General features: G+C 43.2%; 1 protein-coding gene and 1 long non-coding RNA gene across 7 annotated transcripts in view; one reads left to right on the forward strand and one right to left on the reverse strand.

Moving 5' to 3' along the window:
• GRID1 (glutamate ionotropic receptor delta type subunit 1) overlaps positions 1-24,657 on the forward strand; it is a 716,702-nt gene that overhangs the window by 147,438 nt on the left and 544,607 nt on the right. The gene's annotated exons all lie outside the window — the stretch shown is intronic.
• On the reverse strand, positions 1,125-11,373 carry LOC310708033. Its single transcript, XR_014526807.1, has 3 exons — positions 11,196-11,373; positions 8,845-8,963; positions 1,125-2,644 (listed from the first exon to the last, which is right to left on the reverse strand). It is a non-coding gene; the product is annotated as an uncharacterized lncRNA (long non-coding RNA).

Genomic DNA, 24,657 nt, shown 5'->3' on the forward strand with positions numbered 1-24,657 from the left:
ACAGATCATGAAGCTGAGGCTCCAATACTTTGGCCACCTCATGAGAAGAGAAGACTCCCTGGAAAAGACCCTGATATTGGGAAAGATTGAGGGCACAAGGAGAAGGGGACGACAGAGGACGAGATGGTTGGACAGTGTTCTTGAAGCTACCAGCATGAGTTTGATCAAACTGCGGGAGGCAGTGGAAGACAGGAGTGCCTGGCGTGCTCTGGTCCATGTGGTCACGAAGAGTCGGACACGACTAAATGACTAAACAACAACAACAAAGCATTTATCTCTTTGTTGAGAGTATATATTTTTCTGTGAGTATGATGACTATTTGATTTAGTCTCATATTTGAGGAAGGGCCATAACTCAGTGGTAGAGCATCTTATTTACATGTAGAAGGTTTCTGGTTCTACCCCCCAATGTCTCTAGGTAGGGCTGGGAATTGACCCGGTCTGAAGTCTTGGAAGAGTCACTGCCAGTCCGTGTAGACACTACTAGGCTGGATGGAGCAGCTGCCTATTTTCCAATTACATAAGATACTTGACGAGCTCCTTTCAAACATGAGACATTTCACTGGCAGCATTATATTACTTACATGCTTCTGCCTTTGCACTGGCCTCTGTGCAATGAGCCAGGGCTGTAGCGCACAGCTTTTAATGCAACGAGAGCAAGCTGTGTGCAAAAGCTTAAATATCACCTCCTTGGAGATGGAGTATTGTTGGTGAGACAATTGAATTGTTACAAGTTGTAGACATGGCAAAGGGACTTGGATTTGCAAGCTTGTTGTTTTTCTGTCAACACCGAGACATGAAATGCTTCATTTGACTGAGTTTCTGTATTTGGTTTTTACAAGCTGTGAGGGAGAACCATACCTTAAGGGACAAGGAATTAGAGCCTCTTGCCCTTCCGATTGCTGGTTCAAATCCAGCTCAAGTCAGCAGAGAGTTTTAAAATGCTACCATTTCAATGGGTTCTTTGAAGCAGAGAAGGCGGGTCGGCTCTTGAGCCTGCTTTTTAATGTCTATGTTACAAATGTTTCATAATATTGTGTGCTGGGGTTTCTTATATAAGGAATACGGAAATTTAGCTCTAGTAACTGGAAACTGTGTCTGAAAACACAGACAACAAACTATTGATTTGTTTTTAAAATATTTGAATTACATTGTAATAAACAACAGAAGTGAAAGCAGGGGTAGGAAGAAAACAATACAACCAAGTTGCCATTCTCTGACATAAATTTAATATACACCCATCACTGCTTTCAGGAGAGAGAGTGTTATTGATTGTACCCCACTAAAAGAGGCCACAAGGCCACCTTTAAAATTAAGGGCCAAGTAAAGAGGAAAGCCATTGCCTGGTGCCTAAAAATAGAAAAAAGATGGTGCCAAGCATGCCTGAGGAGAACATTCCACTGAAAAGGCCTTCTGGTGGGGGCACACCTGTATTATCTTCATTATCTGTATTATCATGTTGTCTGTAACACATTTTCCAGAACGGAATGACTTCACTCCATTCAGCACTCAGGCTCCATATTTGCTGGAACAGATCATTGATTAGCCACATTCTCTAATTCCTTACAATATTTATTAATTCAGTTAACCTGGCAGTTAGGAAACTGGCCTCGCACCAAGCGAGCCTCTTTGTTTAGGAAGCCTTTCTCCAGGGGCTCAGGAAGAGATCTTTCACATCACCGCTTTCTGAAACCAGAGATGAACCTGGAGTCTTCTAGATGCAGATCAAGTGCCCTACCACTGAGCTATATACTCCCTGCCCAATAGTTCACCATCCACTCATCTTGTCCATGCTACGGATGCACCCCTGTGACCATAAGTACTCTGCAGGTACGAATTTGTATGTTCTCTGGTTTCGGGAAGGTTCTTCCTCAAAGAAGATATTCTGTCAAAATGTTTTGGGCAGTTGCACTTGTATTATCAAATTCAACAACCTGCACCTGTTTCAGAATGGCTTTCTTTCTTTCTTTGCCAAAAAAAAAGAGAGAGTAAGCAATGAGAATGGGAGAAGATCAGCAAAATGCAGGAGAGTTGCTTGATTTCATTGGGAATTACTTCTAAGTAGGCTTAGGAATGTATTTCTGTACAGTATGCGCTGATGCTGTAGTAGATGAAAAGCGAGTGACAGGGGTGACTGGCCACAAAATTGTAAGGATATATAATCTTGCCTCTTTGCTCATATCGGTATTCTAGGAATTTAGGAGGGAGACACTTGTGCCTGGACTTCCTTGATAATCAGTTTCTTTGCACTCTCTTGTTTTTTCTATGCTAAGCTTTGCCTTCTGCTGTTAATCTCATGAATAAATGCATGGCTCAGTTTCTGGTTGTGTTGCATTGTACTTCCTATGGCAGTTAAGCTGGATTTACCTCTCGGAAGATGAACCTTTGGAAGTGTGAATCTCTTATTCTCAGAAGGAATGGCATCAAAAATTTATTATTCAAGGATCAGTTTAATACATTTAGAAGAATCAAGTGAAGAAGCTGCTTCTGGACTCTACTACTTCAAGCAGAAACAGGAAGGTGGCATCACCAAATCCTCCTGTAGACTACAACTCACATAATCCCTGGCTATTGGCCATGTTGGCTGGGGCTGATGGGAGTTGGAGTTGGAAGGCCAGAAGGTTCTCTATCCCTGGTCTATAGATCTAAAAGAAAATGAACAAAATGGGGAGACAGATTCAGTGTGGCCTTCTGCTTCTTAGGACATCCCCCCCTCCCCCGTTTGTAGGGATGGTTTCTTTTTTCTTCTCCTTACCATGGTGGGCATTCTAACACACCACACTGTCATCACCAGCCTGAAGTGATGCAACCCAGGAGAAGCGTTACTACTTGAGTCTGCCCCTAATCTTAATACTAGTGTTCATTGAGAGATCTGTTATTATTCTTAGAGGTGCAGTGTATTTATTGTCTGACTGGGCTCCCCTTCAATAAATTTATCTTTATTTCCAACACATTTCTGGCCACTGATAAATAAATATTCAATACCAGCCAACTCAATAAGTCAGTTCTTTTGTGAATATACAAACAAGAAAGAGCAAAAACTGAGCAGGGAAGCGAGGGAGCAAACTATTGCGCAATATTTTATAGGTTTTGACAAGCCAGTAGTTGGGCAACGTAGACAAATGACATTAGGAAACTTGTCCTGGGAGTTTGATCTTTTAGCTTATCATTTGTGGATAGGAAACATCATAATTCCTGTCTGTCAGGAATGGCACCTTCTATTATTACCAATATATATGCAAGGGAAATAACAGAAAGATTCTGAACTGCAGAGTGAAAATCTCTTGTCTGGATAGGGCTGGGTCCTGCCCTGCTTAGGGTTCAGAGGCACTCTTGGCCTCAAGGCAAATAGCCTCAGCCATGGAAGTTTTACATTAGCGCTACCTACATGAGGGCTTTAGTGTATGTAATTGACAGACACACTCAGCAGTTAGAATGAGAAGGGGGGAGGGGAGAGTCAAGTGGCACAGCCCACAAAAAGGTTCAGATGTAAAAATCACAGAGATGTAGTGACATAAAGAACATTTTTGAGAGTTAATAAAAATTGAGAACTTTCATGTTGATGGGTGTGACCATTTAAAGTATGAATAAAGACATGAAGTGTGAGCAAACAAAAGGTAAACAGCAACCCTTGCACATGTAGGGGGAAAAACGGGACATGATTCTTACCATACTGCCTCTCCCGGATTTCATTATATGGCTGGTTCCTTTGCCAACATGGCGGGAGTAATTTTCAGCCATTCATTCATCCCCAGTAAGCCATGCTGGGGAAATGGTGAACTTTTATGAAGTGTAAACAACCATAAGAAAATTATGCTTCTGGATTGGGAAGCATTGAAGCAAGTGGTACATCAGAAGCTGCCTTCGACCAAGTCAGAGCATTCAGTATCTGTATTTTCTACACATCCTTGCAGCAACTGTCCAGGATTTCAGAAAGGGAGAGGCAAGTGGGTGAATGGAGATGTTGGTATTGAGCAGCAAATTGACCAAGGGGAGCCCATATCTGGCTCTGACACCTTTCTTGCTTTCCTCCTGTTCAGAATGCTGGGAGCGCCTTGATAACTTTTGCTTTGCCTTACCTGGAGAGCACTATTTTTGCAGGAATTTATGACTTCGAATTGAACATAGTGAATCTGTCACTACCAGTAAATTTTGTCAGTGTTGTGAAGCATCTGAAATCATTGCAGCATGACTGGAAGATTCAGACATAGTTTGTCGGCTTATTATGCCAGCTGCCCCTTAGGACAGTCTAAGGTTTCCTTCCTTCCTTCCTTCCTTCCTTCCTTCCTTCCTTCCTTCCTTCCTTCCTTCCTTCCTTCCTCCCTCCCTCCCTCCCTCCCTCCCTCCCTCCCTCCCCTTCCCCTTCCCCTTCCCCTTCCCCTTCCCCTTCCCCTTCCCCTTCCCCTTCCCCTTTTTAATTTTTATTTTTATTAAAAAAAAACACATGCAAAATTGCCTGTGGCACATTCTGCAAGACAGGAAGGAAATGACTTTGCCATGACCTCTCCTGTAGCAGCCCATGCGATAAATAGATCACAAAGGGCTCAAGTGTGTCTTGTATTCAGAGAGAGGCATTGTTCACATTGTAGACAAAATGTTCCGCCGTTCATTCATATGCTGGCAGTGTGCATTTCCACTCCCCCTCCTCTCTGTTAAAAGTAATAAAAAGGGAAGGAAAGTGTAGCATCACGTACATTACTATTCAAGCTCAGTCAGTGTGGGTAGCTGACGCCTTGCTCACTGAAGCCGTCATGCATGCTCATCTCATTGGAAAGAATGCCTTATTAAAGTGTATCACTAAATAATAAAATAGAATAGTTGAATAATAACCAAGGATTAATAGGTAGGTCAAGCTGCAGAAGACCAATGAGCTTTCTGGAGGATGGGTCATGCTTGAGTCTGAGAAATACAATACTGTTCCTTTTCTTCTGATTTCTTCACTTGGGAGTGTCTTGCTCCTGGGAAGCACCAGTTTGCAGACTGGAAGGCTTTGTGGAATGCAGGGATGAACAACATGGTTACACAAAAAATGGGTGCTGGCTGTACAAGACAACCTATGAGACTATTGACATCTTTTGATTTCAGAAGTGCTACCCAGTCTGGGCAGGGATAGGGTTTGAAGGTGAAGCTTGAGGAAATCCAATGGACTAGAGATGGAGCCAGGAATGAGCAGGTCGACACTTGACAGAATATTCTTGCTCATGGGCAGAATAATAATAATATAGTAGTAGTAGTAGTAATTTATACCCCGTCCATCTGGCTGGGTTTCCCCAGCCATTCTGGGTGGCTTCCAACAGAATATTAAAAATAGAATCAAACATTAAAAACTGCAGTTTGCAGTTTAGTGGATTTCCAGACCCTAAAGGTTATCTGACAGAACAGATTGGACTGGTAAAACCTTGACTGGTTGGTCACTCTAATAATATCATTTCAAACAACAACGTGATCATAATAATTGCTTTTATGGTTGATTGCAGTGTAAATTGGGTAAACTGGTTCAAAGGAAGTGGTTTCAGGGACCATGTATGTTTGCTTATTTTGATCACTTGTACTTGATCAGTGGTTGTTTTGTTTTTTAAAGATTGCATTTCAAAGATCCTGGACTGCATCCTGAATGGAATAAGGAACATTTACTTATTTGTTTCAAGGGTGATCCCTTTGGGAACTCTTTGCCGGGTTAGCGTAGTCTGAATGGGAATTCTTCTGAACTGGCGATGAATGCTGTTAGTATATGCCAGTGGGGGAAAATCAGCAATTAAAAATGATTAAGTAAGTTTAAATATTTATCAAGGTAATATTCATTATGCAGAATAATAATATGGTGGAAGCACTTCAGCAGATTTTAATACATTGCCATAGTAACTTGCTCTAATGTTGAAAATAGTTGTACAAAATGCCTTTTATTGGTGCAATATTTGTAATAGGGTGCTTTGCCATTTGTTGCTTTCAACGTGGGTGTCCTTCAGGAGCAATACATGGGAACTGGAATGTGCTTCCAACAGCAGTGAAAATGGGCTCATGGAATTCATTTTTGGATGCTTCATTTGCTTTGAAGATTAGTTTGGGTTTTTTATTTTTTTATTTTTTGCTTTACATCTTTTCTCTCTCTTTTTTCCTAAAGCATAGTACTGCAGCACTGTGATTGCAGCATAGATATTTCTGTCTTATTGCTGGGCATTAGCCTGCCATTTCCTCTATTGCAAGGAACTGGTACAATGTCAACAAGCAGAATAAGCTTCAAGGAGCCCAACAACTCAGTCCAGATACGGAGAACATGCCCATGGAATAAATAAATTTTTTTGCATGGATCTGTTGCTGCTTTAGCAAGAGCCACATGCTAAACAGTGGTGTGTGTGTGTGTGTGTGTGTGTGTGTGTGTGTGTGTGTGTGTGTGTTACTGTTACTACAAAGCCAATCCAGAAGTCAATCCTGCATTCATAGCTGCAGTCAAATAATTAGAAATCTATCATGCAAATGAGAGAGGGAACAATGGGACTGGTTGTGTTGTTTGCATTAATTTGTCACTTTGAAATATAAATTGGTCTTGCAGTGCTGAATCTCCTTTCTAACAAATATGTAGTGCTATCACTGGCCATTGAACTGGACCAACAAATTTGAGCTTTGCAGATTCCTTTATGAATTGACCTCATCTGCACCACTGCACCCATCAGAAATTGACTTAATCACTAGTTTTTGCACTTCCCATATGTTCCAATGTTTGAAATGAGTGCAAATACATTTCGAAATACAAATTTTGAGAGAAGATGCTGAGCAAATGTTTTTAAATATGAATTTTCCTGCAGAATTTTTGAAGTAAAAATTCAAGGTTAATGCAGAACTGAGATGGGACGGACTGATGGGTGAACACTTGTGAAATGGACACGGACTGGGAATAAATTGATTTGGCCACCCTTCATTGGGCCTATGTCCACAGAACCATGGCCAATGGGTTGGATCTTGCAGCATCAGGAACTAAATCTATACAGTTGGATTAACTCTGGTGAGTGGAATGCTGGTTTTGGACCAAGGTGACATGGGTTCTCACTGTGTAGTCTTCAGCAAGTCACTTCTTTAGCAAATCACCTTTGCTGTTCATTGCAGGGGTGGATGGGGGCTGAGGGTGCATAGCAATGTACACAGAGACTTTGGAGTGGGACTTTGTTTTGCACCTGCTCCGTCCAGGGAATCATCTTGTGTAGATCAGGGGTAGCCAATGTGGTGCCCCCAGATGTTGCTGAACCACAATTCCCATAATTCCTGGTCATTGGCATTGCAGGCTGGGACTGATGGCAGTTGTGAGCCAAGAACATCTGAAAGACTCTAGGTTGACTATGGAAGAGGAGAGAGGCAACTCAAGCAGTTGCCATTTTGGGCCACTGGCATGTATCGTTTGTAAGTTCTAGCCAAGCCATTAAGTCACTTCCATCACTCTTGTTTCCTTAAATCACAGGGCCATGGTAGCTGAAGCTCCAGTCACCTTCCAGTGTTCTCTTGTAGTCAACATGACCAATATCTTGCTGTTTTGGTCTTTCAAAAAATTACAGATAAAGGGAAATATTCCAAACAAGGGACACAGGTGGCGCTGTGGATTAAACCACAGAGCCTAGGGCTTGCCAATGAGAAGGTCGGTGGTTCGAATCCCCACGACAGGGTGAGCTCCCGTTGCTGGGTCCCTGCTCCTGCCAACCTAGCAGCTCGAAAGCATGTCAAAGTGCAAGTAGATAAATAGGTACCGCTCTTGCGGGAAGGTAAACAGTGTTTCCGTGCGCTGCTCTGATTCACCAAGTGGCTTTGTCATGCTGGCCACATGACCTGGAAGCTGTACGCCGGCTCCCTCAGCCTGTAAAGCGAGATGAGCGCCGCAACCCCAGAGTCGTCTGCGACTGTACCTATTTACGATATTGTAAAGCCATGCTGTTATCCTCATGATTAAAAGCAGGAGAATACATTCAAAACCAGCAGAGGGCCTATCAGCTGACCACTTCTCCCCTTTTCTCTACAGTAGTGAAGTGTACTCACTAACCTGTTCTTCTGCGAAAATTCCAGACGTCAGTTTGGAAGAGGAGGCAGAGGAGCTGCTCCACAGGAGTCTGGAGGAGGCCTCAATGTTTTCAGTACTTACATATTTCTGTGGGTTCTTGATATTGTTATGGGATGAAGCAGGGAATGTTTGCAAGGAACTGTGAGCTTTATCTTGATCGGAACATGGCTTTGAAATCTCTTGCACTGTTAGAACTTCAAACTGTTTCTTCTTGTTGCTGTTTTGTCCAGTGGAGTCCCAGGGCTGCTGAAGATGCTATACAACCCTGCTTGAGGTCTGTTCAGAGAGGCATGCATTTGCACACACATACACATATAGCTGCCGGATAGCTCAGTTGGTAGAGCATCAGTTTATTACTCTCAGGCTCATGGGTTCAAGCCCCACGTTGGGCAAAAGATTCCTGCATTGCAGGGGGTTGGACTAGATGACCCCTGTGGTCCCTTTCCAACTCTGTGATTCTATAAAGAATCATAGAATGCTGGTTTTGAATGTATTCTTATTTCGTTTATAAATTATATTTGTCGCTTATGTTTTCTTGCACTGGATTGGTCAGTGCAACCACGGATGAGATCCACCATTCAGATCAGACTGAACCGGTCTACTATTGGTGAATAGTGGTTAGAATATCACTCCCTACTTCCTCTCCTTGCCTTCCTTCATATGGGCTGCCCATTGTGTTTAATCTCTACCTTTTTTTTAAACGTGGACCATTACTTATTGAAATTGCTGTAGGAAAAATAGCATCATATATTATATAGGGAGAAAGTTACTCCCCCTTTTTTGAATGGTTTCATTGTACAGTACCTCTCAGCACGATGGATCCAAACACATTGTAGCACAAGACAGGTTCCGTGCTGGGTAACGTGACTAATACGACACAGCCTGGTATATTATTAATTCCACATTTCACAGTATGTACGCTTCTGTTGGGAAGAGGAAATCTGTGGGCAATGCTGGGTAGATAATTAACAAGTAAAATAACATGCAAAGGGCTGTCTTAGCTCTTACCCTCCGAAGCAAACAACAGTTGTTCAGAACGCTTTTTATTTTTTTGGAGGGGAGGGAATAATGCACTTCTCCTGGCAGGCAAGTGCAAAGTTTTGCTTAAACAAAGAGGAATGTAAAAATGAATTTGGGAGCCCCGAGAATTAGATCCGTCAAGTTAGGCAAGGCCAAATTGAAAGGCATTATTTGGATATAAACAGCATGTGGAATCAGTGGCATCTGGACCATAAGAAACTCCGTGCAGTTTTGCAGCATTTTTGAGTTTGTATAGCCATATCTCTCTGGCATGGTGGGATATTACACTTTACTGATAGCCTAAGCAAAACGGCACACACTCTTTATGATTATTTTTAGCTGTTGAGGTTTGGGCATTTGGTAAGTAGTTACGGAAATTGCCTTGCACAGCATATAGAAACGCTTGAAAATAAGCATTTGGCATGGGGAAGGAAATCCTCTGCTCTCAGTGTTTGTACATGGTGCTGTTATTTTTAATTGCTATACTAGAAAAGATACTCATCAAACGACAGTAATGTGTAAGGAAAAATGGGCTATGAAGATGGGCTTTAGCAGAGCTAATGAATAAGCAACAAATCTCACTTCCGTTTCCAGTTGATTGCTGGCTGTGCTCCACCAAGTTTTTCCTTGGCCTCTGCTGTCTCATTTTCTTGCCACACTTGTCTCTGTCCATTGCCTAATCCCCCTCCCTCCCATCCTCTCTTTAATCAGCCCTTCATTCTTACATCCCTAAACTGGTCCTGCCCAAATTCCTTTGTCCTTGCTTCATGTAGAATCATAGAATCATAGAAATGGAGAGTTGGTAGGGACCACGAGGGTCATCTAGTCCAATCCCTGCAATGCAGGAATATTTCACCCAATGTGGGGCTCAGGCACCCACAAGAACTGGGTTGGATATCCATGTCTCGCCTCATATATCTCTGTCCTTTTCCTTTTATTCTTACACTCACTCAACAAAAGCCTATCTTTGCTATTTCCTGACATGTTCCCATTTGAAATTGTACGGGCATCTGGCAACATACATACATTCTTAATGTTTTTTTATTCTTTGTTTTTTTAAATCCAAATAATTTTTATTGGTTTTCTTGTAAATACAAGAACAACATATAACTACAGTAACTTGTCCAGTGGTACGTTCTTGAATAATGGACAGACTGCTTTCTTTGTTGATTTTGTCCCCCATTGTATGGCAAACCCCTAGATTAGGCATAGCCAACATGGTGGTTGTTGGACTCTAGGTGTTGTTGGACTCCCAACTCCCATCAGCCCCAGCCAATGATCAGAAATTATAGGAACTGTAGTCCAAAAATAACAGTTCTTCCCTCTGCCATAGAGATAGTGCATTGCCCAAAACTGCATGTCCAATATCTTGTTGTGCTGGGTCCCGCCCCCTCCACCCCCACCGCTTGTCTCTGCCCATAATCATTCCTGATCCTGGTTTCCCGTGTTTGATTTACACATGTCATTGCTCTTGCCCAGGGACCTCTCTCATTTTCAATATCTTCATTAGCACCTACTCTGGACTTATATAAATCCACCAAGGATGCAGAAGTGACTACACAACGAACAGTCAGGCTGGTGAAGTTAGGGCTGCCGTATATCCGGGATTTCCCAGACATACCCAGGATTCGCCTGTAGGAAATAGCGTCTGGGCTAAATTTTCGAAAATCGGGAAAATGTCCAGAAAAACCTGGGCATATGGCAACCAATGTTGGAATTTCCTTCAAAATAGCTCATAAACTTTGCCAAAAAAATATCAACAACTTTTGTGTCCTGATTGTCACTTTTTGAAATATGGCAACTGTAGGTGAAGTGCCATCTTCGGGCTGGGTAGGAAGTGGAGATGAATTATATGACTTTGTTTAGTGACCTCTTCCCTTCAGAGAATTATATTCAGGTGCCTCTTCCCTATTTCTAGACAGTACTTTGACTAAATATCATTTCCAATTAAGGGGAAAGGATGCAATGATTTATTTATTACAATATCGATATCCTACTTCACCGTTAGATGCAGCCAACAACTCACAGGAAAAAGCAACGATGGAATAAAACTTAAAGCCAATAAAGCATCTGATCTGCAACAGCAAATATCATTGAAAGGCTTTTAAAAATCAAATACCATTTAAAAGCTTTACCTGCTGTCTAAACACAAACTGGACTCTTGGCGAATGCCAAAGTGGGAAGTTGAGGTACTAGAACTTTTCATTTCTGGTCTTTGTTGCCACTCACTCCTGAAAGTGAGGCTTGGTGGCCCCTGAGTAAGCCATCCAAAGAAGATATTAGGTCCTGAAAAGGATGGTGTACGGCTTGGTGATGTCACAAAAGCACTGAGCCGTGATGATCAGACAATCTGTGAAAGGAACGTTGGGATTGGTGTACTGGTGGGTGATGTCACAAAAGCACTGAGCCGTGATGATCACACAATCTGTGAAAGGAACGTTGGGATTGGTGTACTGGTGGGTGATGTCACAAAAGCACTGAGCCGTGATGATCAGACAATCTGTGAAAGGAACATTGGGATTGGTGTACTGGTTGGTGCACTGAGCCTCTGAGAGCAGGCAATTATCTGCTGGCTTGAGGGAGGTTTGTTTGCTGGAGAGTGGACCGCTGCTAAGCCTTATGTATGTCTTAGGCTTTGTATGGTAGGTGTAAAAATTCCCCACTTGTAGGCTTTTTTCTAGTAATAAAAATGTCTTCAGCAGCAGGTATGATAAATTTCAGTCTGTTGTGGTGATACCTCTACATTTTTTAGACATATTGGAGTCACATTAACCATACTTCATCTCCCAAACCACCTCCTTCCTCCACCAGCCTAGGTCCAAACTCACTTCACCAGCCTCTTTATAGACGGAAGTGGTCGCAGTTCTCTTGCTCTCCCCTTCCCCTCTACATTCCTCCTCTCGGTTCCCTGATATCTCAGATATATCTTTGCCCTCAAGAGCCAACGAGGACAATGTGAGAGACTTCCTTCCATCCCTTTTCATTTACAGTGGTACCTCGGGTTACAGACTCTTCAGGTTACAGACGCTTCAGGTTACAGACTCCACTAACCCAGAAATAGTACCTTGGGTTAAGAACTTTGCTTCGGGATGAGAACAGAAATCGTGTGGCGGAGGTGTGGCGGCAGCGGGAGGCCCCATTAGCTAAAGTGGTATCTCAGGTTAAGAACAGTTTCAGGTTATGAACGGATCTTCGGAACGAATTAAGTTCTTAACCAGAGGTACCACTGTAATGATGTGTTCTTGCAGCAGTCACCTTCAGAGCATTGCCATTTCTCCAGCTCAGTCTGTAGCATAAAGGAGGGAGGGGAGTGTCGGTTTGGGGAACCAGTGAGATCTGAGTGGACAAGAGGGGATTTTTTTTTGGGGGGGGGGGACTTGAATTAAAATCCAAGATGGAGAAGAAATTGACGTAGGTAAGGCAAGCATCATGAATGATCTCCTGCAACGTGTGCTTCTGAGCCTAAAAAATATGAACCTCTTTGACATCACTAGTTTGTGTAAAAAAATAATTTTGTTCCTTAAATTCTCAGCTGAAGTAGATTCATTGCTGGGGAAGACTATAGCTGTGTAGAAAAAGGCATTAGCTAGAAGCGTAATGCTGCAATGGAAGAATAAAACAGGTGAAATTCTCCCTGTGTAACCTTTAAATTCAGCCTAACTATTGATGCCCCATGCTCAGTTAATACAGGATGAGATGGAACACATTTAAATAGAAGGAGAATTTGTGGTTGATATACAATACAGTGTCTGTAGAGATATAAGTAGGAGAACCATTTTAGAATATTGTAAAAAAGTGAATAAATGAAACTACCATCATTTATTCAAAAGCAATTTCTTCACTTTTTGTGCAGCACATAAAGATGTTGTCAGCAAGTTGGGATTTTTACAACATCCTTTAAACAGATCCCGAAGCTTGTTCTAGCAGTTTGAATGGTATTTTATTTTAGCACTAATATATGATATGCATTGAAATACCATAAGTCATCTTAAGCCTATGGGGTGGGACATGGAATAAATGCATATATTTACATCAGATGTAGTGAATGTGCATAATTAAAAACCAAAAATAATATATATTTAAGAGCATTACTTGCGGTTGGCTGTGTGGCTCGTACCACCAGTATCACATTGCTTTTCAATTTTTTAGTTTAACAATGATTACATATTTTTGTCATACAAATGTCCTTACTAAGGTGCTGTCAGATTGAATGAACAGAAGTAAGCAGCCCCCTCAATATGTTTTGAAATAGCAAGACCTAATTTAGGAGACACCCCACCCACCTGTCAAAAAGGCCCAGTCTCCTGGCTAGTTCCAGTTGCCCACCCTGGTTTAGTATAATACATTGGGAAATGCCTTGTTGGAAAGAGATATCTTTTTACTATATTGCTTTGCTAGTCTGTATCACAGGGTTGTTGCATTTGTAAGCATAGCTGTATTGTTTCAGAAAAGGGTTTTTTTTTGGGGGGGGGCAGATGGTGAGTCCAAAATGCACAGTATTTTTATTAGACCAGCCAAAGTTAGCAGCAGGCTCTTGGTTTCTCCAGAGCAACTGGACAAGATATGACCCGAAATGAGAGGTGGAGCAGTGAGGAAGAACCAAAACTGAATACAGTACAAATATGACTGCAGCTTTTAGACTCTGATCCAAGATGGAGATTGCAGACTGAATCGGGCCACCGGGTCACTCTCCCCTAAGCTCATTATAATCACCACTAGATTCCCTCAACCTGTGTTCTGACTCTCTTTTTTACCCTTTGTCCCTTCTGCAATGCCTTCGCTCTTCTGTTGATCAGCGCCTTAGCATGCAGCGAGTGTAACGCGAGAGAATTTTGGTACTGCAGCGAGTGCCAACAGGAACAGGTTTTACTTTACACTTGGCAGCAGCTCCTGGCACTGCTGCGGTGCAGATGGCAGCACATACGAGTGCGGTGCCTGAAGCAAGGACTGTCATGAGCTGCCTATAGCCTCCGGATTGCACCTTTGGCTACCCTTTTCCTTAACCAATAAAGAACTTAATGACATCCATAGGCTGCTGTTGCTGGGAATTGGTTTGCCCACTTACATGACTCAAAGGGCCTCCTTGCCACTGGCTTTAGTTAGCCCCAGTTGCGGAGTCAATAGTTTTCGGTGGTCATTGTAGCTGAACAACCGTCACACCTCTAGCTACATCACCGTGCTGCCAGACGAAATGGGGAGGCTCAATATCCAATGCCTGGCAGTGTGGATATATAAACACCCCATTCTGGCAGCTGCCTATCTGGTGCCTTTTCACACATAGCAAACTCGATGTATTAAAGAATCCTCTTTGAAGAAGAAATAATGTGTCGCTTTCTCAAAACATCTGCCTTTGTATAAACACATTGAATAACAGTGTGATCCTTTTTAACAGTTCTGCTTTAACTTTGGTGGATGGCATTGGATTTGTCCTGATTGTTAACATCTCTGGATGAGTGAAGATTTGGCAGGAGTTTAAGGCATGCAGGATATTTCTTGATTTGCTGCTGGAACATGGTCAGTGGCATAGCCTGGTAGGGGCCGCGGGAGTGGTTGCCCTGGGCGCAAAATTATTAGGGGTACAAAGTTTCAATACCCAGTGTTGTCTCAATACAGATGTGTGCTTCTGTGGCTGCGCTCTGTTGAAAACGGCTTCTCCGTGCAAACCAGGAAGTAAACTCTCCAGACAACAGAATGACTCTTTTCTTATCTTTGCAGCTGCAATCTCCGGGGTGACATGGATGCTGTTAAGCAGTTGAATGTGCATGTGTACACCATCCATTTCCCTCTGTATAACCCCCACCATGCAGCCCTGGGTTCTGGCAACCCATGCTATGTTAGATTTGGCTCCTCTGGAGTGATAAAGTGGGGAAAGGAGCAGAGAGGGAGGGCATGGTGAATGCAGTTTGTGGTTAGCAAGAGCCCATCTCCCTGTTGATCCAGCCAGTGAGCAAGACTGGTTGGGAAGTTTTTATAGGGCGTGACAGTCCTTCCTCCCTGCCATGGCGCAGAGGAAGTCAGTGAATGCCCCACAATTTCACTGAACTGCCCAACCACCCCCTAGGACTGCAAGTGCCACCAGTTGAGGAGCAGAGGATGGAACTGGTTGGCACCTGTGGGCTACTGATGGGTGCAGGTGGCACTGTGGTCTAAACCACTGAACCTCTTGGGCTTGGCAATCGGAAGGTTGGTGGTTCGAATCCGTGCAACGGAGCGAGCTCTCGTTGCTCTGTCCTTGCTTCTGACAACCAAGCAGTTTGGCAGAAAGAATGCCAGTGCAAGTAGATAAATAGGTACCTCTGCAGCAGGAAGGTAAATGGTGTTTCTGTGTGCTCTGGTTTCTGTCATGGTGTTCCATTGCACCAGAAGCGGTTTAGTCATGCTGGCCACATGACCTGGAAAGCTGTCTGTGGACAAACGCCAGCTCCCTCGGCCTGAAAGCGAGATGAGTGCCGCAACCCCATGGTTGCCTTTGACTGGACTTAACCATCCAGGGGTCCTTTAACTTTACCTTTACCTTTAACTGCAGACCCACGGCACTGAGGAATTTCATCTCAGCCTTTCTTGCAACTAGTTATCCCAGTGCAAACCTTTCTCTTTTTTTCCGAGCTAACTTTTCCAGAACTGTATCAAGAACCTCTCCTAAGCACCAGCTTCAAAACAACTGTCAGGAGGAGGATAAATTCCATTGGCAGAGTGCCCAGGAAGAACCAGTGGATACAGAATCAAATGAAACAGCAGGATTAGAAATGCATTAAACAACTTCCAAGAAATGACTCTATCCTTATAATGATCAGAGAGTAGTGGTGGAATACCAATTCAAGATGCATATTCTGATCAGCTTTTTAAAAATCTTTTTAATATATATATATATGCAGAAATGGAGCTGGTTTAGTAATGTCCATGAGGAGGTGTACTGCTGGAGCACAAGCGTCAGTGTAAAAAGAAAAATAAAGAGCTGTATAACTGACAACCATGTAATTTGATTATGTCGTGGCTGTGTAGTGCCATATAAAAGCATAAGATAAACACTACTTGAAAGCGGGGTGATGAGCTAGTGCTCACTTTAGACAACAACAGGAGGCTGTGAAGAAATGTAGCTGAAGGCCATTGGGGAATGTGAAGTATAGAAAGCATAAAGAATGAGTGGGCACTCGAAGTAGGAAGAAATGTTTTTAATTTTAAAATAGCCGGTTTTGCATTATGTGCAATAGAAATGCGAGAGGAAAGCACATTCTAAGGGTGCTGGAACGTACATTGGTCTCTTAAACTTGGTCCTCTCAATAAATAATCTCTAGTGAGGGTTAATAGAAGGAGAGGAGATATGATAGCCATATTAAATAGCTAAAGGGTTGTCACATGGAAAATGGAGCAAGCTTGTTTTCTCCTGCTGTGGACCCATACCAATGGGTTCAAGTGACAAGGAAGGAGATTCCATCAGAAAGAATGGTGAGTGGTGTTTGACAGTGGAACGAACTCCCTCAGAAGGTGGTGGGCTCTCCTTCATTGGATGTTTTTAAGGAGAGGTTGGTGGCCAACTGTCATGGATGCTTTAGCTGAGATTCCTGCATCGCAGGGGGTTGAACTTGATGACCCTTGGGGTCCCTTCTAACTCTATGATTCCAGGAGGGGTGTGTTGCTGAGATGGTGGTGGTGATGATGAAGCTTCTGGTGGGGATTGCAGTTGAGACAATCACAGAGGGGCCTTCTGGCCGCCATTGCTAGAACTCATCTGATTCTAGAGTGGGGCAGAGCTGTCAAAAGGGTCTAGGCCAAGAAGAGGGGGATCTTTTTTCATACCAGGGCTGGGCAGAACCAAAAGAAAAAGTGGATGGTGCAATGAATGTGAACAGTAAGCTATTTTCCACCCTGTGAATCCCCCATCCAGACAAGCAAAGGCATCACCAGGAGCACATGCAAAACCACTCATGAAAGGTGCAAAATAGGTCTGGTGAATGGCATGGCCTGAGCAGAGGTGGTGTGACTGAAGAATGGTGTGGCATTGGGGAGAGTCCAGAGTCATATAGAGATGCTTATGGGGCCACCTTTACCCTCTGTGCCTATGGTTCTCCACCCCTGGTCCAGGCACTTGGGAATAGACAAAACAGATGTCCAGAAGAGCTATAGACCAAGAGAAGCAAAGGAGTCTCAGAAATTATGAATAAACATAGGCTGGCTCAGATGAGTTGTGAAGAAAGGAGACCAGATTGAGAAGAAAACTGGCAGAGTGAATGGACAGAGAGGAGAGAATTGTTGTTGTTGTTGTTGTTGTTGTTGTTGTTGTTGTTGTTGTTGTTGTTATAATTTATATAACGCCCTATACCCGGAGGTCTCGGAGCAGTTCACAGAAAAGATCAACATAAAAACCGCAATATATATAATCAAAATAAAAACAACAAAATAGGTTGTGTGAACAGGTGCTGCAAAGGTGTGGAAGGCTGAAACTTGCATATATACTCAAAATAACACACAATTTATTTGGCAGCAGGGCTCTGCCAGTTTCTTTGCTCTTCTCATCTCCCTCAGAATATAAAACAGGAAAGATCTTGGAAGGGGAGGCAGGCTAAGATAAGTTTTCAACAGACTTGTTCCCAAAATTTTTTTTTAGGCAATCAATAGTGGGAGTACAGTTAGAAGAAATTATTGACAAGTTACTAACGAGTCTTTCAACATTATTTGGCCTAGAGGAACATATTGTGGTAGCAATGATGATCTGAATGCATATCATATTAAAGAAAGCTATAATGATCTTTATAGATTCCAAACAGATTTACAAATAGGCATCATCTGGAATTCAGGCTTCCTTGTAGTTTGCACTATATATATATATATATAGGAAAAGTGCTGATCGATAATACAACAAGCCAACCAGCCATTCTTCAAAACAAGTCATAAAGAAATCCGGATACTTCCTGAGAAAATTGGTTTCTGTTTCAGTTGCTTAAGATATAACTTCCTTTGAGAAATAGTTATGACAGGTTCACCTGATTGCTCCCCTCTACAAGGTCACCCTTGCAGTTATTGGAGAAGGGAGATCTGTGGAGCTTGGGTGTGAAAGAAGGATTCAACACTCTGGTTGTTCACATCTTGGCTCTGACATTTTCTGAAGAATCTGACAACTGTTAATGATTCCAAGTTTCCCCATGACTCACTGTAGCAATTAGATTTCTTGAAGGGCCAGTTTGTGAACCGAGTCAGGGGCAGAGGACCAAAGCCATGACGTCCCACCCATACAAAAGGTCTCTCCACACCCACATCTCCTGCCTCTGGGCTGCCAACTTGGAAGCCTTTGCAATACCCCTGAGAGAACTGAATTTGCCCTTGGGAACTCCAGCCACCACCCCACAGCTAGAACAAAAACTGAAGTCTAGACTGTATGTTTCCCAATTCATCATATCTCTGAGAGTGGCATTTCTTTAGAAATAACAGTCACTGTAGTGAAATGGAGCCCCAAATGTATGGATGTGCTTCTAGAAACATGGCCACCCCTTTATTTTCATGGAATAAAGGAAAAAATTAGTTCAAGAAACTGGAATAATTGTAATATATATCTATTGTGCATAAAAAGGTGGGAGTTAAAGCAAAGAGCTCTTGATGATGAGTGAGGGGGGGTTGCAGAGATGGTGTCAGGGTTCAGTACTACCCATACCTAGAACTGGGGTCTCAGAGGAGGAGCAGGACCCCCGACCACCCACAGTCTTATGCTGCCAGGATGCTTGGGGAGCCATCAGATCCAGGTGTCCCCACCCTAGACATCTACACCAATTCCTGACCCACTTTTGGAGCCACCACTTCTGCCATGTCACTCTTAGGGCCACAGGAATAGAGGAGATGGTAGACTAGACAAGAGGTCCAGGGCCTGAGGTTTCCCACCCTGTAGGAAGTTATGGGGACTAGTGAGTTGTGTCAAAGGCTTCACAGAAAAGGTGGGCTCTGAATGATGATGGCCCAACCCTCCATATGTGCATGTGTTGGGCCCCAGTCTGAACTGTCAACATATTGAGTATCTGTGTCGGTGCATTCTTGTAGCCATTCGAGCACAGAAATTAGACCCAACCTACATAAGACCGTCAATGCATGTCTTTCAGTTGCACACAAGTAGCAGTGTGTATGTGTCAAAACTCCAGGGGTCAACAGTGGATTTTGACCTCCCCCACTGCTATCTTGATAGGCACCCCCCCATTGATATTTACATTCTGAAGGAAGCTGCTACTAGCACCTATGGAAGCTCCCCGCACTCAGGCAACTAGCAGCTCCTGTGTTTTCTTTCTTTGGGGCCACAGCTAGAGGACAGAGTTGACAATCCCTTTCCCTGCCTTCCAGTCCTGAGCCTGCTCCTCCTCCCTGATTTGCTCTTTCCATTTCTTACTTAGCATCAGATGTAGTTTGACCCTCAAATGCTAAATCAGCACGTACAGGCCTTGTAGTTATCTGTCGGAAGTAGTATGCCTTCGGATATCAGTTGCTGGGAATCACAAGTGTGGAAAATGCTGCTAGATACAGGTCCTACTTTATGGATTTCCCATAGGCATCTGGTTCGCCAGTGTGAGAACAGGGTCCTGGAGGAGATGGGCCTTTTGTCTGATCCAGTCTGACTCTTCTGCCATACTTAGCCTTGATCCATAAGAAGCCACATTTCAGCAACCATCATGTGCTGGCACTTTCGAAAGCATGGATTTCTTCCTATACGGTTGACTCAAAGGGTCTGGCCTGCTTCGGGTTCCCAAACATTTGCAGCTGTGTGTCCGTCTTCCTTGCATACGTATTTGAAAATGTTTTAGGACAGAAATGGAGGGCAGAGCTCAGGTGCCTTTGGCAATCAATACATTCTTTCACCTTGGTCAAGAAGGCACAACAGCATTTTCCCTTTTACCTCCCAAGAATTAAAAATCCAAAAGAAGTAAACTAACATGAGGTCAATGTGAGATGAACGTTTAAAAAGTCAAAATGCCTCCAGTTTGCACTCATCCTTCCAAATGTGGATACTGTGTGTGTCCTACTTCTAAAACGATTATACTTTGAGCAATTGAAGCTTGCATACTGGAAGCCCCCAAAATTGTCAATAACACCACCTCTTCCTCTTCTTTCTCTCTTCCTCTCCCCCCTCCTCTCACATTTCCTTGGGGTCAGTTTGAGGCCTTGGATTTCTCTCCGTTAATTTATAGCACTCATATCACTATATGAATTAGTATTGCTTTTGTCTTTTGGCTAATGACTGTGGAATATGACAAAAGATTGTAATGGTAGCAAGAAAGCGTTTATTGGTTTAGGCAGCACAAAAGAGGATCATCTTATTCAAGGGGGTGCAAATAATCTTGTCGTTACTGTGCAGCGAGCAGAAGGCAGAGGGTGAGAATTTGGAAGAGTACGTGACATGTTTGCCACAAATGCTCGAAAGGCAGGGTGTTTTTCCCTTGGCTGTTTTAAGAATCATTAATCTGGGATTTATTTATAGCTGTCAAGATTGGTTTCTTGCAACAAATATTTATGCAAAGAGAGTCGCCAAGCAAAGGGTGTTGGGAGCGCTTTGCAAAGATGAGATTAAAGCTTCAAACCAACAAGAGGCTGTTTATCTACTGGGTAGCTCAGATGAAGCCTGTTATGGCTACCCAAGTGAATAACTTTAAGGATAATTTTTGAAAGCCACATTAGGGCAATACTTTTATTGTTGTTGTTGGCGTTCATCTGTCTTGAGAGACAATGAAGTGTGCCTCTGGGGTGAAGTCAAATTGCTGGAGAAACACAGCACCTGCTATGGCGGCAGAGACTTGTAACTTGTAACTACTGCTTCCCATGTTGCTGTTTTTGCTGCATTATAGTAGCACCAAAGTGACATCTCCGGGGTGCAAGCCTGGGCCCTCTATATGGAGTTCCTGGGCTGCTCAGGTGACAATTGGCTTTGCTGATGTGGTCCAAAGGAAAGCAGAGCAATGCATTTGACACTAGTTTGTCAAAGCTGCTGGAAGGAGGTGTGCAAGACGCCATCCAACCGTCTTAGGGACTCCACTATGTCCCTCCGGATTCTCACCCAGGATCCAAACAAACTCTCAGCTTGCCCACAAAAGTCTCTCAGTGAGAAGAGTTCCTAGAGATAGCGAACATCACCCTAGCCTCTTCCTCTAGACTTGCTTTTTATGGAGAGGCTCAAGATGGAGGGTACTTCTTCAGGTTGCCCACAGCTGTGTCCCATTCAGCTGCACTCACCACACCCAGTTCTAGGTGCGGTAGATTTGTTGAGTTTCCCAGGGGTGCAAAAGTTGGGGGAAAGGGCCTCCCTCTACTCACAGCTCTTTCTTCACCCTCTGTCATCTCCTCCTTCTCTAGCTACCCTGGGCTCTAATGCTGTTACCCCACCCAACAGGAAAGAGTTACCACGATGTCAGGTGACCTTTTGTGCCTACCAGAGACCTGCAGAGCACTCAGCTGATTGTCGTGTCTTGCAGAACCCCCTTTCAAAGCTTCCCATGACCCCACAACCCACTGACTGTCAGGGCTTCAGAATTCCCTTACACTAACTTGCAGAGCACTTTGCATAGGGCTTTACAGACACTGCCAAGCCCCATTTCAGCTAAGCCAAGCTTTTACTGGCCCCACAACTGACGTCACATCTGAGGTCTGGTGTAGGACAAGCAGGCATGGCTTGGCTTGGACTTCTAACTAGGGCTGTGGGCTGGAAGATCCCCACCCCCTGGACTAGATGAATGAGAAATGTCTTGAACCAACGTTATTCTGCAGAGCTTCTCATGCAAACTTGTGCAACAATTTCTATGCCTATGGGACACTTTGGGTTGCATGACTTTAGGGCAATCCTTAGATTACCAAATTTTTAATACCAAAAGAATATCTCTGAATTATGATCAGAATCATTACATCTCCTGCCTGCATTGTTTGGGGTTTTGGGGGTGGGTGGGTGTCTGTTATTTCCCACAGGTAGTTCAGGTGCAGGGAGGTGACCCAGATGCAACAGGTAGACAAGAGAGCGCTGCATGGTACTCATCTAGACTGGGAGTGGTGGGGGAGAGAAGGAAGGATGGGGTAACCATGATTTGATAAGACTCTTGTCTTTGCTCTCCTGCTGTCATCTCGGACACAGCAATAGCAAGAGAAATCAATAAGGCATACCTACGGTAAGACACTCAATCATCTTTGTAATGTGTTTTGAGATCAGTGGATGAAATAGACATATACTGCGTTAGGAATCATCCATCTATCTATCAACATCTGCCACACACTTAAAAAGGAAAAAAAAGAATCTCAACAGGGTCGTTTGTAACAGAAACCTAAAAGTATTCTCCTCCTAAAAATACAATTAAAAGCGACAAAGGAACAGAGATTTGAAGTGAAAAATGTGCAGGTCTATTTCTTGTAATTCACTGAGCCTTGTTCCTGGCTAGGGGTGGTGATGGAATTCACTGCAAGAGGACCAAACATTGAATTGGCCCCTGTAGTCTACTCATCCGCTCTGTTTACAAAGTGGTCTTTCTTTCAGTGAATAATGCAGATTTCCCTGATGCCGGTTTGTTTGCTTTTAGAATAATTTGGATATGATGATATGTGTTCCAATACAATTTAGTCGGCTACCATCATCATCAGTGTTTAGAAACATAGACTTCCTTGTGGAAGGGCCCACACAAGGGCCATCTAGTTTCAACCACTGCAGAGGAAGAATCTTTTGCCCAATATTGGGTTGAACCCACAACCTTGAAATTAAGAGTCTCATGTTCTACCGAATTAGCTATCCCAGCTGTCAAATTTGATCTTAACCGTCTTCTAACTGGGTACCACTGAAATGTGCATTCACTTCAACCAGTCTTGATTCGCAATTGAGGTCATTAGGTTAGCCATTAACCACCATTAACTTTCACTGTTTTATTGGTAACCTTTCTCTCACTCCCACCGCCCTGCCATGTGACATTGCCAAATGCACACAGAAAGCACAGTCATTATGTCTTAAGGTGAACCTTTGATATTTATTAATGTAACAAAAAAGGGCCTTACTTGTATTTCCTGAATGTTAAAATATGTGTCTGATGCATGTATTTTTAGAGTAATGTTATTTATAAAAACTTTATAATAAATGGCTAGTTTTCCTATTACCCTTCTTATGCTTATTACTTTTCATTATTCATCGATGCAAAAATGCTGACTACATCTTTTTGTTCTTTTGAGTGGGGCAGTGGGCGTGTGGGTGGGTGTGCGTGCGACTTGAGATCATAAGTACACCCTGCAAACTATGCCTTGAATAATGGAAACTTTTTTTGGGGGTGGAGATATATTATTGACAGTATAAGTTGTTAAAATGCTAGCTAGATGACAAGAGAAACAGTAACTTGTGTGTTTGTGTGCGCGCGTATGCGTGCGTTTGTGTGCAGAGGGTGTCCATTGCCTCCTGATTCTCTCTTGAACAGATAGGAACCCTGATGTAAGATGCATACTTCAATGGGCAATTACAAGCTCGTTCAGTTTTTAGCCAGCCCTGAAATCATCATTAAAAAAGTAAACAATGGTGTTATTTTCTAAAAGCTGAAGGACTGGATCAGGAAGAAGTTAAAAATAGCTAAGTTGAAACTGAAGTGAAATGGTATGGGTGATGAGTCAGTTGAATCATATTGAACCAGTCGCAAAAATCTGATTGCATCCCTATTCCTGGCATGCAGGAATCATGTCTAAGATAAGTTCTTTCTATATGAGAGAAAGAGACAGACAGACAGACACACACACACAGAGAGAGAGATCCAAAAATAGGATGCAAGTGGAAATTAGATGTGAGGCTTCCACTACATTGTTAAAATGGGCACAGATTTAAGATGGGAGAGAACCCTGGCAGTTGCTCAAAAGATTTTCTTTGGCGCACATTACTTATTAGAGACTTCTAAATTAGAATGTAAGGCCTGATGTTGGGAGAGCTAGAGTCCCTAATATGAGGCTTCAGAGAATGACTTCAAGGAGGAAGGGCTTGTCATGCTTAGCAGACGGAGAATGCCTTGTCTTCAAAGGAAAACCCATGAATCCTGATGAAAGTCTTCTTGACCATGAAGGCATTGAACCAGGCCCATGTTCAACAGCAGAAGGATCAGACCCCCTAGGGCCTATCTCCTAAAAACACACCATTAACTGCTAAATGCTAAATGCCTCCATGCAGATAAGCAAAATGCTGGATCACTGAGCAATGTGCTAATATGTGGGAGCCAGCCCTTTCACTATTATAAAGGCTCCAAATATTTTCACCAGTTGTTATTCTCATAAGGGAATGCCAAGGAGTAACTTCTGGAACACAAAAAGTTGCCTTAAACCAGGAGTAGCTAAGTGTTGGCCTTCCAGATGTTTGAAGACTTCTACAGCTCCCGTTATCCTGACCCTTGGCTATGTCCAACAACATCTGGGCAGCCACAGCTTAGCCACCACTGCTTTAAACAGAGTTAGACTATTGGTCCATCTAGCTCAGTATGTCCTACACTGGTTGGCAGTGGCTTGTCTGGATTCCAGACAGGAGTCTTTCCCAGACCTACTGGGATATGTCTGGATTGAATTGAATTGGGGACCAGTACTCTATCGCTGAGCTATGGTCTTTTTCCTGAGTTGTAGGCATCTCTATGACCT

Source organism: Podarcis liolepis, assembly GCF_965112155.1.
Source record: "Podarcis liolepis genome assembly, chromosome: 5".
Lineage (NCBI taxonomy): Eukaryota > Metazoa > Chordata > Lepidosauria > Squamata > Lacertidae > Podarcis > Podarcis liolepis.